The following is a 12,097-nucleotide window of genomic DNA, read 5'->3' on the forward strand; positions in this document are numbered from 1 at the left end:
TGGGGGAGGGAGGGAGCTTCAATCTGTGCCTGACCCTGGGTCTGGGTGATGGGGTGGTGTGCGGTGAACTTCATTCATTGTTTGAATTTCTGTATCTGTGTAATGAACCGGAGCAGAAGGTGCTTACCTGGGGGTAAAGTTGTGGGCAATCGCAGCGGACATTGTTTGAGTTAGAGGGCTTATCCAATTTGATGCTGTAAGGAGGAGAGTTTCGGATGATAGAAGGCACAAAACTGTTGGTAGATTTGTTCTCAGCTTATAGATTGTTTCGTTTATAATTACAGTTAAAAAGAGCAGTAAGCTTTCCTGCAGGAGAGTTGACTGCTTCCCTTAAGTGCTGTGGGAGGGCATGGAGACCTCCAGAGTCCCTGACAACTTCACCTGTAAGAAGGCCATCCAGCTGACCCGACTATCACTCTGCGTAACAGATTTCGAACTGGAACTGCATGAACTCGGGAACATTCGGGAAGCTGAGAGGGTGATAGGGAAGATATATGGGGAGGTATTTACACTCAAGGTGTAGTATACAGAAATCTGGGTGACAGACAGGAAGGTGAAAGGGGTTAAACAGCCAGAAACAATGCAGTGACCCCTTCAGGTCAACCCGCTCAATAACGTAGACCACTTTGGATAGTTCTGGAATGGAGGAGAGGGGTGCAAATGACCAAGCAGGAGAAAGTCTCACCGGTCAGGTCTCTGGCACTGAGTATGGTTCTGTGACTCTGCAGGGAGGCGGGTGAAATCTGACGAGCTGTATCGATAGGGTTGTCTTTGTTAGGGGAACGGAAAAGAGGTACTGTGGACGAGAACCAGATTCCTCGATGGTATGTGATCCCCAAAATACAAGATTGTTGCTGGAATTGGGGAGCATGCCTTATGAGGTTGAATGAACTCGATCTTTTCTCCTTGGAGCGACGGAGAATGAGCGGTGAACAGACAGATGTGTACGAGATAATGAGCGGAATTTATCGTGTGGACAGTCAGACCCCGTTTGCCAGGGCTGAAATGGCTTGCACAAAAGCGCATTGGTTTATGGTGCTTGGAAGTATGTACAGAGGAGTTGTAAGGGTAAGTTGTTTTTTTTTCTTTCCGTAGACTGGTGAGTGCGTGGAATGGGCTGAGGCGGCGGTGGTGAAGGCGGATACGATAGGGTCTTTTGAGAGACTCCAGGCTGGCTGCATGGAGCTTGGTCAAATAGAGGTCTATGGGTAAACCCGAGGTCTTTCTAAGTTAGGGACATGTTCGGCACCGATTTCTGGGCCTAAGGACCTGAATTGTGCTGCAGATTTTTCTATATTTCTATGTTGCCTATGTCATAGACACCAGTATATACGAACGAAGAGGGAGCCGTTTCTGCAAACTTATGTACGTGCAGGTGTGGCCAAAAATAAAAAGAACTTTCAGTTCAACATGAGGGTTGGAATGAGAACTTCAGACATGTGTATCACTAGATTCTCTTCAACTGAAGGTGCGAACTCCACAGACGGAACGGTTTCATTTCATTTCAATTAATTTCAATTTATATTTCATTGTACTTCCATCACACAGGACTGCCCAGGGATTCTGCCAGGAGGCGGATACAATAGGGTCTTTTCAGAGACTCCAGTCTGGTTGAATGGAGCTTACAAAAATAGAGGTCTATGGGTAAACAACACACTCAGAATGCTGGTGGAACACAGCAGGCCAGGCAGCATCTATAAGGAGAAGTACCGTCCACGTTTCGGGCCGAGACCCTTCGCCAGGTCTAACTGAAAGCAAAGATAGTCAGAGACTTGAAAGTAGTGGGGGGAGGGGGAAATGAGAAATGATGGGGGAAGACTGGAGAGGGTGGGATGACGCCAAGAGCTGGAAAGGTGATTGGAGAAAGTGATACAGAGCTGGAGAAGGGAAAGGATCATGGGACGGGAGGCCTCGGGAGAAAGAAAGGGCATGGGGGGCACAAGAGGAAGATGGAGAACAGGCAAACTACTAAATATGTCAGGGATGGGGTAAGAAGGGGAGAAGGGGCATTAACGGATGTTAGAGGTCAATGTTCATGTCATCAGGTTGGAGGCTACCCAGCCGGTATATAAGGTGTTGTTCCTCCAACCTGAGTTTGGATTCATTTTGACAGTAGAGGAGGCCATGGACAGACATATCAGAGTGGGAATGGGATGTGGAATTAAAATGTTTGACCACAGGGAGATCCTGCTTTCTCTGGCGGACCGAGGTTAGGTATTCCGCGAAACGGTCTCCCAGTCTGCGCCGGGACTCAACAAGATATAGAAGCACACAGGGAGCACCCGACGCAGTATACCACACCAGACGACTCACAGGTGAAGTGATGTCTCACCTGGAAGTTAGTCCTGATGAAGGGTCTCGGCCCGAAACGTCGACAGTGCTTCTCCCTATAGACGCTGTTCCACCAGCATTTTGTGAGTGTTGCTTGAATTTCCAGCATCTGCAGCTTTCCTCGTGTTTGGTCTAAGTTAGGGGCATGTTCGGCACAGACTTATGTTGCCTGTGTTATAGACACCAGCATATAGGAACGAAGAGGGCGCCGTTTCTGCAAACTTGTGTATGTGTAGGTGTGGCCAAAAATAATAAGAACTTTGAGTTTAACATTAGGGTTGGAATGAGATCTTCAGACATGTGTATCACTAGATTCTCTTCCACTGAAGGTGCGAACTCTACAGACGGAACCGTTTCATTTCATTTCAATTAATTTCAATTGAAGTTTCATTGTAATTTCAACTCAGAGAACTGCCCATGAATACAGCCAGGATCTGCTGTTAATTGCAATGCCAACAGTCCCACATGGCACAAAGCACAGACAATATGTATAGAATGGAAAGATAGCAAGCATATGTAGGATATCAAGAAAACACATTATGTACACGCGCGCGCGAGCACACACACACACACACACACACACACACACACACACACACACACACACACACACACACACACAATCACACACACACATACACACACACACACACACACAAACACACAAACACACACACACACACACACACACACACACAATCACACACACACACATACACACACACACACACACACACAAACACACAAACACACACACACACACACACACACACACACACAATCACACACACACACAAACACACATACACACACACACACACACACACACACAAACACACACACACACACACACACACACACACACATTCATGCAGCTTGAAGTCCCTGGGCACTTTGAATACACGGTAATCTACAATTGTTCACAAAGAGATTGTCTTCTGCCGAGCGAACACTGGGGGGCATCTCAGACTCCTGCCTGGATACAGCGCCTCGCCGGATCCATCTTGCGCAGCGCCTTCATTTAGTCTCCGATGAGCAACCCTCTCACTTTACACCGAACTTTATTGGAACTAATATACCATCGGTAAGTTTTGCCATTAAAAAGGCAGAGTGGTGAAATAAAATAGAGTTGCAGGGACATATAAACAAAAACGCCTTTGCAGATAGCTGAGTGGTTGTTGAGTCAGATGTTGTTAAGGCCTCCGACAAAGTCAAGTATCAAAAAGTTGAGCCTGCTGGGACTCTGTGGTGAACTATTTGCCAGTCTGGACACGCCCCCTTCTGACTGCTCCTGTGGCACCTCCCACAGGCCCCTGTATAAAGGTGATTCAGGTCTAATCCTCTGCCTCATTCTCCAGGATGTAATATGATGGTCACTCACTGCTGGTTCCTTCTTCTGTCAATAAAAGCCGATATATCGCCTTGCGTCACGGTGTGAGTTATTGATGGTGCATCAATTTTATTGACTGAAAATTTTAAAACATGGAAACCGTTTTACGTCCGGAAAGGTTGGATTTGGACCCTCAAGACCCTGAAGCAGCTCTCGCTTTTGAACACTGGCTTGCATGCTTCCAATCATACTTGGAGGAGGTTCGTACAACTGAAACCGCCGTTATGCACAGAATTCTCCTCTCGAGGGTCACTCCAAAAGTTTATTCCATTATCCGGGACCTGCCGACCTACGAAGGGGCACAGGACGCCCTCAACAGACAGTACGTGCGGCATGTGAACACCGTCTACGCAAGACATCGTTTAGCTACCCGGCGACAGCGGCCTGGAGAATCGAGCGCGGAGTTTTTCCGAGCACTACAGACACTCGTCCGAGCTTGTGACTGCAAGACGCTCACGGCAGAACAACATGCTGAGCTGCTAGTGCGAGACGCCTTTGTAACGGGACTAAGGTCAGTGTACGTGCGCCAGCGACTGCTGGAACACTCCGATCTTACCTTACGCTCGGCGATCGAGACGGCCAACGCTCTGGAAGCTGTGCTTCACTACGCCGACGCTGTCCAGTCGCTCGATTCCCCGCCGGTTCCGTGGACGCATCCGACCCCGCCACCGCCGGCTCCCGCGAGCGAAATCGCCGCTGCCAGTGCGATTCCACCAGCTCCCCGAACCCGACCATGGCTGTGGCCCGTCAGAAGCATGTGCTTTGTTATTTCTGCGGCCTCAAAAAGCATCCCCGAAAACGCTGTCCAGCGCGAGAAGAGACCTGCTCCAGCTGCGGAAAGCGGGGCCATTTCGCCGAGATCTGTAAGTCTAAACTGCGAGCGGAGTTCAGCGCTGCTAGTGAGACGTGGGGGCCGCCAACTTGCATGCCCGGATGTGGGCGGCCATCTTTTTCGTCGTCAGCATGCCCCGCCCCCGACCCTCGGATGCTTACCGAGTACCCCGGATGTGGGCGGCCATCTTTGTCGGCGTCAGCATGCCCCGCCCCCGACCCTCGGATGCTTACCGGGTACCCCGGATGTGGGCGGCCATCTTTGTCGGCGACAGCATGCCCCGCCCCCGACCCGCCGATGCTTACCGGGTACCCCGGCGGCTCGTCTCTGGCCACTGTGACCCTCGACCAAAGCGCCCCACACCAGCTTGCAAGGTCAATGATGGACATCCGGGTGGAGGGGCACAGGACTAGATGCCTGTTTGACACGGGCAGCACTAAGGGTTTTATTCACCCGGACACAGTGCAACGCTGCGGACTCGCAACACGGCCAGTAAGTCAGAAGATCCATTTGGCTTCTGGGTCGCATTCCACAGACTTCCGGGCGGGTGCGCACCTGTGCTGTTGGGACTGGACTTCCAGAGCCATCTCGAATGTGTGACTGTGGTACATGACGGGCCCCTCCCACCACTCACTGTCCGGAATCCTCAGTTCTGTGGAACTTCATCACTGCTGACCACACACACACACAGCGGCACACACATCCCATCCAGCACGACAGCTGCGCTACCGACACCACTTGCAGTCTCTCCACTCTCCAGGTCCCTCCCCCACCGCTGTCAGCCAACCTGACCCCGACTGTAAACCTGTGGCGACTAAAAGCAGGCGGTACAGTGCGGGGGACAGGGCCTTCATTCAGTCAGAGGTGCAGTGGCTGCTCAGGGAGGGGATCATTGAGCCAAGTACAAGCCCTTGGAGGGCCCAGGTGGTTGGATGGCGGCCCCAACGCCCCCCCCCCTCACGAACTCCTATTCTCTTTTCCCAGGAAGTCTGTCACTGGGACCACTCTACCAGTTTGGCTGACGTCCCCGGGGCCAGTGCTGCTCCGGAAACATGTGAGGAAGAATAAATACTCCCCGCTGGTCGAGAGGGTTCACCTTCTGCATGCGAACCCCCAGTATGCCTACGTGGTCTTACTTGATGGGCGGGAGGACACGGTCTCCATCCGCGACCTGGCGCCCGCAGGTGCAGCAGACCACTAACCTGAACACTCTCCGGTAACTATGAACCCTGTACCCGAGGTGACACCGCGCTCACCAGGCCCTACATAGACTCCTCATGACACCTATATACCAGGTGCCTCGCACATGCATGAGCTGGAACCAGCACAACCTCCGTCTCCTGTGCAATCACCAATATCGCCGGCATCGGTGCGATCACAGCCGGAGCTACGTAGATCGCAGCGACAGATTCGACCACCTGATAGACTTGACCTGTAAGAAACTTCGCCACATGGGGACACGTTTAAACAAAGTGAATGTGGTGAACTATGTGCCTGTCTGGACACGCTCCTCCCACAGGCCCCTGTATAAAGGCGATCGAGGTCTGATCCTCTCCCTTATTCTCCAAGATGTAGTATGATGGTCACTCGCTGCTGGTTCCTTCTTCAGTCAATTAAAGCCGATATCTCGCCTTACGTCTCAGAGTGAGTTATTGATGGTGCATCAACCATCTCACACCAGCTCCTCAGCCACCACTTTGCCTGGGGTTTAGAAGGCGCCAGATGCGTGGTCTATATATCATAATATCAGGCTTATCCTGTTCCTCTATGTGACCGGACTTTCATTTCCCTCGCGACCCAGAGGAACAATTGTTCTGATGAATTAACGCTCTTATCACTGGAAGTGACTGCCCCCTCGCCCACCAACTGCTGTGTGTGAGGGCGCTCGCACTGGTCATGGGGCCGGGGAGCGACAGACCGAGTTTCTCGGGTATTTGCGGAATGGAAAAGCACTTCCTATAATTTAAAGCATGAGAATCAGCAAATCTTCAGAAAACCTTCAGTGTGTCCGTGTTGTGTGAGGGAGTTTTTTTTCCGCTCGAGTGCTGTGCTGCGGATAGGAAATTGCCGGGCCAAGTAAAGTGAAGGCGGAGAACAACACAAAGACTCTTCTAAGAGCCACCCAACACCTCACAGAGGGAGCCGTGTCCACAACCTTTTAATTATTTTTATCGATATATTTGGCTTAGTTACTTTTGAAGCAGATTAATCCATGATACAATTAATGGTAAATAACATGAAAAAGTAATCAAGCACCGTTGCTGGGTGCTGTGAAATTGGCGGGCGATTTGAAATTAATCCTGCGCCAATCACACTGTATTCTGATTGCGAAGTCCGACAGCCAGTAAATTCCTAGGAATCTTTCACTATGCACGTGGTATGTGAGGGAGTTTTCTTTCCCCTCTCTGGAGCTCTGTGTTTCGGATAAACCATTGGAAATTGCCGGGCCTAGTAAAGTGAAGGCGGAGCTGGACGATGAGAGGCCGCTCTCGGCTCTGTCCGTCACTCTGACTCTGTCCCCTCACCTCCCCGCTCTGTCTCTCTGTGTGTTTCTTGGGCAGGAGTGGTGGCAGAGGATTGGAGGATGGGTTATGTTATCCAGTAACTTGGGAAAGGATCGAAGGAAAACCAAACATTGTTCAGATTCTGGAGGGTCTCGGCCTGAAACGTCGGTCACAGATGCTGCCTGGCCTGCTGAGTTCCCCCAGCACTGTGCGTGTATCGCTGCAAGGAAAAGCCTGGGAGCTGAGTCAGGTCTGCTGCTGCAGTTCATTCATTAAAGACTCGGCTGACAATGTCAATGCCCGGCTCAGCAAATATGCAGATCCCTTTAAAGAGTGAAAAAATGTAACTAGCAATACAACAGGACGGTGATCAATGAGCTCAGTGATTTGAGGAATGTGAGATAGAAACATGGAAAATAGGTGCAGGAGTAGTCCATTCTGCCCTTCGAGCCTGCAAACAAGAACAAGAGATGTTCCATTGTCATTCACGAACCAGGGCAGAACTGCCGTGGGGAATGGTCGGTCCCTGGGAGTGCTGTAAAACAGAGATATCGGGGTGCAGATATCGAATTCCTTCAAAGCGTAAACACAGGTAGGCAGGACGGTGAAGAAGGTGTTTGCCACACCAGCATTCATCGGGAGAGTATTGGTCACTCGGCCGTGACGTCACATTACAGCTCTACCAACCTTGGGGAAACGACTCTTGGAGCATGACGTACATTTATAGTTGCCCTGTGATTAGAGGGTGACATTAAACTGGAGAGTGTGCAAAAGGGATTTAACAGGAGGCTGGATAGGCTGGAAATTCCTCATCAGAGTGTATGTGACATTAGAGAGGTTGATAAAATAATGGCAGACATTGATATGTTCAGTAGTGAATCTGTTATCTCCAGGGTCATGGAGTTGGACGCTAGAGATTCCAGGTATAAAGTGAGAGAGGGAAGATTTAAATGGGACCATGAGGAGCAGGTTTTGTACACAGAAGGCGCTATTTACATGGAACAAACTACCTACAGTGATGGCATAGGTCGGCACCATTGCAATATCTCTTGCACTGTGGAGAGGGAAGTTTCACAGGGACATGGGCCAAATGTAGGTAACTGAGAATGGTTTTGTTTGTCCACTTTGGCAGCATGGATATGTTGGGCTGAAGGGACTGTTTCTGTGCTGCACAACTCAGCGACAACGTCTGTTGCTCTGGCAGAGCGGGACGGACAGTGTCAGTAGTGAGAAGGTTTGGGGGAAGTAGAGAGGAGAGTGAATGGTTGAGGATGAGGCGGATGGAATAGAATGTGGGGAAAAGTGAGATCACCTATTCCCAGGATCAAACTGTAAGAATCATTTCCACATGGGGATGTTCAAAGGGACCTGGGTGTCATTGTAAACAAATCACTTGAGTTAACATGCAGATACAACAAGTAATGAGAGGGGCAAACAGTACTTTGTCCCGTGATCCAGGAGGAGTGGAGAAGAGGGGTACAGATATCTCAGTGGGTTCTGTAGGGTCCTGGTGAGAGCACACCTTGAATGCAGGGTCCGTGTTTGGTCACACTTCCTCAGGAAGGATATCCCTGCAATAGAGGGAGTGGAGTGACTGTTCCCCGCACCGACTGGGCTGGTTCCAGGGATGGAGGGTTGGTTATGTGAGAGGACAGTGAGTGGGCTGGGTCTGTATTCCTTGCAGTTAATGAGAAAACGAGGAAATCTGTTAGATTCTTTCAGGATGTGACAGACAGTAGGCAAAGAGGATCTTTCCCCTGAATGAGAGTTCCATCATTGAGGAAAATACCCTCAGAATGAGGTGTAAATCGCAAACACGAGAGAATCTGCTGATGCTGGAAATCCAAAGCAACACAAGATGCTTGTGGAACTCATCAGTACAGGCAGCCTGTATGACAAAGAGTAAACAGTTGACACTTCGGGCCAAGACCCTTCCATCAGATCTCAGGGTGAAGGTTCTCAGCCCAAAGCATCATTACTCATTCACATCAGAATGAGGTGACATGCATTCAGGATGGAAATGGAATGATATCTCTTTAATCAGAAAATGAAGAACTTTTGTATTTGCTGTATAAGTTATCTGGAGCCTCAGGTGCTGGGTTGTGTCAAAGCTGAGATCACCAGTCTCTGGGAGAGTTTTCGTCACTCAGTCCATAAGACCACAAGATATAGGAGCAGAATTCAGCCATTTAGGCCATCGAGCCCGCTCTGCCATTTCATCATCACTGATCAATTTATCCTCTTACCTCTTATCTGCCCTTGTATCCCTTTATGCCCTGACCACTAAAGAATCTATGAATCTCTGCCTATACCCAGTGATTTGGCCTCTCCTGCTGCCTGTGGCAAAAATTCCACCGATTCACCACTCTCTGGCTGAAGGAATTCCTCCTCCTCTCCATTCTGAAAGGATATTCTATTTTGAAGCTGTGTGGTCTGGCTTTAGACACTCCCACCACAGGAAAAATCCTCTCCACATCTACTCAATCAAGCCCTTCCACTATTTGATAGGTTTCAATTTGGTAACCCTTCTTTCTTCAATGTCACGGGGAGAGAGGCCCAGAGCTATGAAACGCTTTTCATATGACAAGCCATTTAATCCTGGTAAAATTCTCCATTTGTGACGTCATGTCAGCAGAAAAAGTTCTGGATTTCAGAGATTTTTGTATTTTGGAATTATGGACAAATCTGCAAACCTCAATCATTAACCCATGCTATCCCAGGCACACAGATGCAAAATAAAGACAGATGTAAATTTAAAGCAGGAAAGTGGAACCTTACGAGGAGGTAAAGCCTGATATCAAGGCCTCAGAACATTGTACTCTCCAATTGGTCAAAATACAGCCAAGTAACAAGTTCGAAAATACCCACAACATGCAGAATTACAGTGCTTCACATTATCTTGGTCCATGGGATAAACACAAGCTGGGTCTGATCAACCCTGGCTCGGTCACCTGGGCAAGAGAGTCTCATGATTAACGACCCGAAACCCCCAATGACTCCAGGTTGCAGTACTGATGATGTGTCCCTTTGCACACCCGGTTCTTTAAGCCAAATGGGAGTCAGGCCACGTTAATGAAAGGCATCGGCTAGATTAAATTGGCTCCACTACACTACCCTATCCACCATAGTCCCACATATCTCACCATACTAAACTCCACAGCTTTATCTCTTCCAGCCTCACATATACATCCACAAGCCCTACCCTCAAACCCAATCCTAAGAAGTGGCACCCACCCTTTCTAACCCTGGCCACACACCCACAAACTCGAAGACTAGTGTAAGGAGGAGTAAGATCCAACAAAGGCAAGTGTTGGACCTGGTGGATGAAGGCATGTGCCGGATCAATGTGGCAGCGTAGCGTGACACTGAATCGAGAGTGACGAGATGAAGAAACACAAAAGGGGTGATTCTCCGACTGCCCGCATAATCTCTTTGTTATTTTGATTTTGTTCTGATAGTCCTCTGTCTATTTGAATATGTTGGTATAGTTTATATTTAATTCCAGTGTTTCTTGTCAATGTTGTGTCAGATGAAATGTGTCTGTGATGCTGCTACAAATCCGTTGTTCCTTTCACCTGTGTGCATAAATAAACTCGATTTGAACTTTACTTTGAAATGTCCAAATCTCTCCTTCGCTCTCCTGCTGCCCTGTGTCATGAACTGAACGTCTTCGTGTTTAATTTTACAATATTTCATCTAATTTTATTTTCGTACTGCTTTTAAATTTGCGTTTCCCTTTTCAATTGCAGCCCGCACCCCCGCCTGTCTCTGCCCTCTGTCCTTCCTCCTGTATTAAACGCAGCGCGAACCGTCACACATTGGTGCCGCTTCCCATCCCCCAGCGTTCCGCTTGGTGATTCCTTTCTCCAAGCAGCCAATCGGAATGCTCAGCGTCGCCATTCTAATTAACATACCATTTTGTGCGCTGCCCATTTAGTCCGGGCTCCGAACAGTTTCTGATTATTATTGTGTTTGAAACCGACGGGGAAGTGCCTGATCCACCGAAACCCGCTCCCAAGAAGGGCGCCAAGAAAGCTCCGTCCAAACCGGCGAGCAAGTTTGGCAAGAAGCGCAAGAGGTCGAGGAAGGACAGTTACAAAGTGATGAAGCAGGTTCACCCCGACACCGGCATCTCCTCCAAGGCCATGAGCATCATGAATTCATTCGTGAACGATATCTTCGAGCGCATCGCGGGTGGGGCTTACCGCCTGGCCGACTACAACAAGCGGTCCACCATCAGCTCCCGGGAGATCCAGCCGTGCGCCTGCTGCTGCCCGGGGAGCTGGCTAAACACGCCGTGTCCGAAGGGACAATGGCGGTGACCAAGTACACCAGCTCCAACTGAAGACAAGTTTACTGACAAAACAAACGGGAAAATCAAAGGATCTTTTAAGAGCCACTCACGGTTTCATTAAAAGAATATTGCGACATGGACTTGAGGTAAGTTTGAAAATTGCTTTATGATGCGCTCATTCAGAATCTTATCTCCGTTACTCAGAAATTGCTGTCCACTATTCAGCAGAATCCCGATTTCTCTGTTGCATTCCTGCGTTCTGCACAGGCACGGAATCGTGACGCACCCCTTCCCTGTCATTTCCTCTCGGTCATCAGGTTTCTCTGAAGAAGACACTAATTGTTGCTTCTGTTTTAATTACCGTGGAGAATGCGGTTCTTTGAGTTTTGTCCCATTTTGGTTACTTCTCTTAACCCCATTCCAACACGAGAGCTGAACACTCACGGTTTGTTCACACTGTATTTGTTAAAGCTCCACTATCTGAAGGGCCATCCGCTGGTAAACTGACGTGAGTTTACACAATGACCGTCCGCTAACATTTATCAATTGAAAGAAATCAGTGAACTAAATCTTCAGACACCGTGGCAATATTAACTACACTTAGTTTAAATCTGTTTCACCAATCATAAACGTCCCGCTACATTTCTCCAGACTGTATATGAAGGGAGAATACGCATATTTCCGGAAGCCAGAATTTTTCAAGGTCAAGACTCCAAGTTTATTTCAGAATTATCAAATCTATCTGA

General features: G+C 48.9%; 1 pseudogene; it reads left to right on the forward strand.

The window, feature by feature from the left end:
* Positions 1 to 349: 349 nt before the first annotated feature.
* LOC132387932 (uncharacterized) lies at positions 350 to 11,491 on the forward strand (annotated as a pseudogene).
* The last annotated feature ends 606 nt before the right edge of the window (positions 11,492 to 12,097 follow it).

The sequence above is a fragment of the Hypanus sabinus genome, unplaced genomic scaffold (assembly GCF_030144855.1).
Source record: "Hypanus sabinus isolate sHypSab1 unplaced genomic scaffold, sHypSab1.hap1 scaffold_2371, whole genome shotgun sequence".
Taxonomy (NCBI): Eukaryota; Metazoa; Chordata; class Chondrichthyes; order Myliobatiformes; family Dasyatidae; genus Hypanus; species Hypanus sabinus.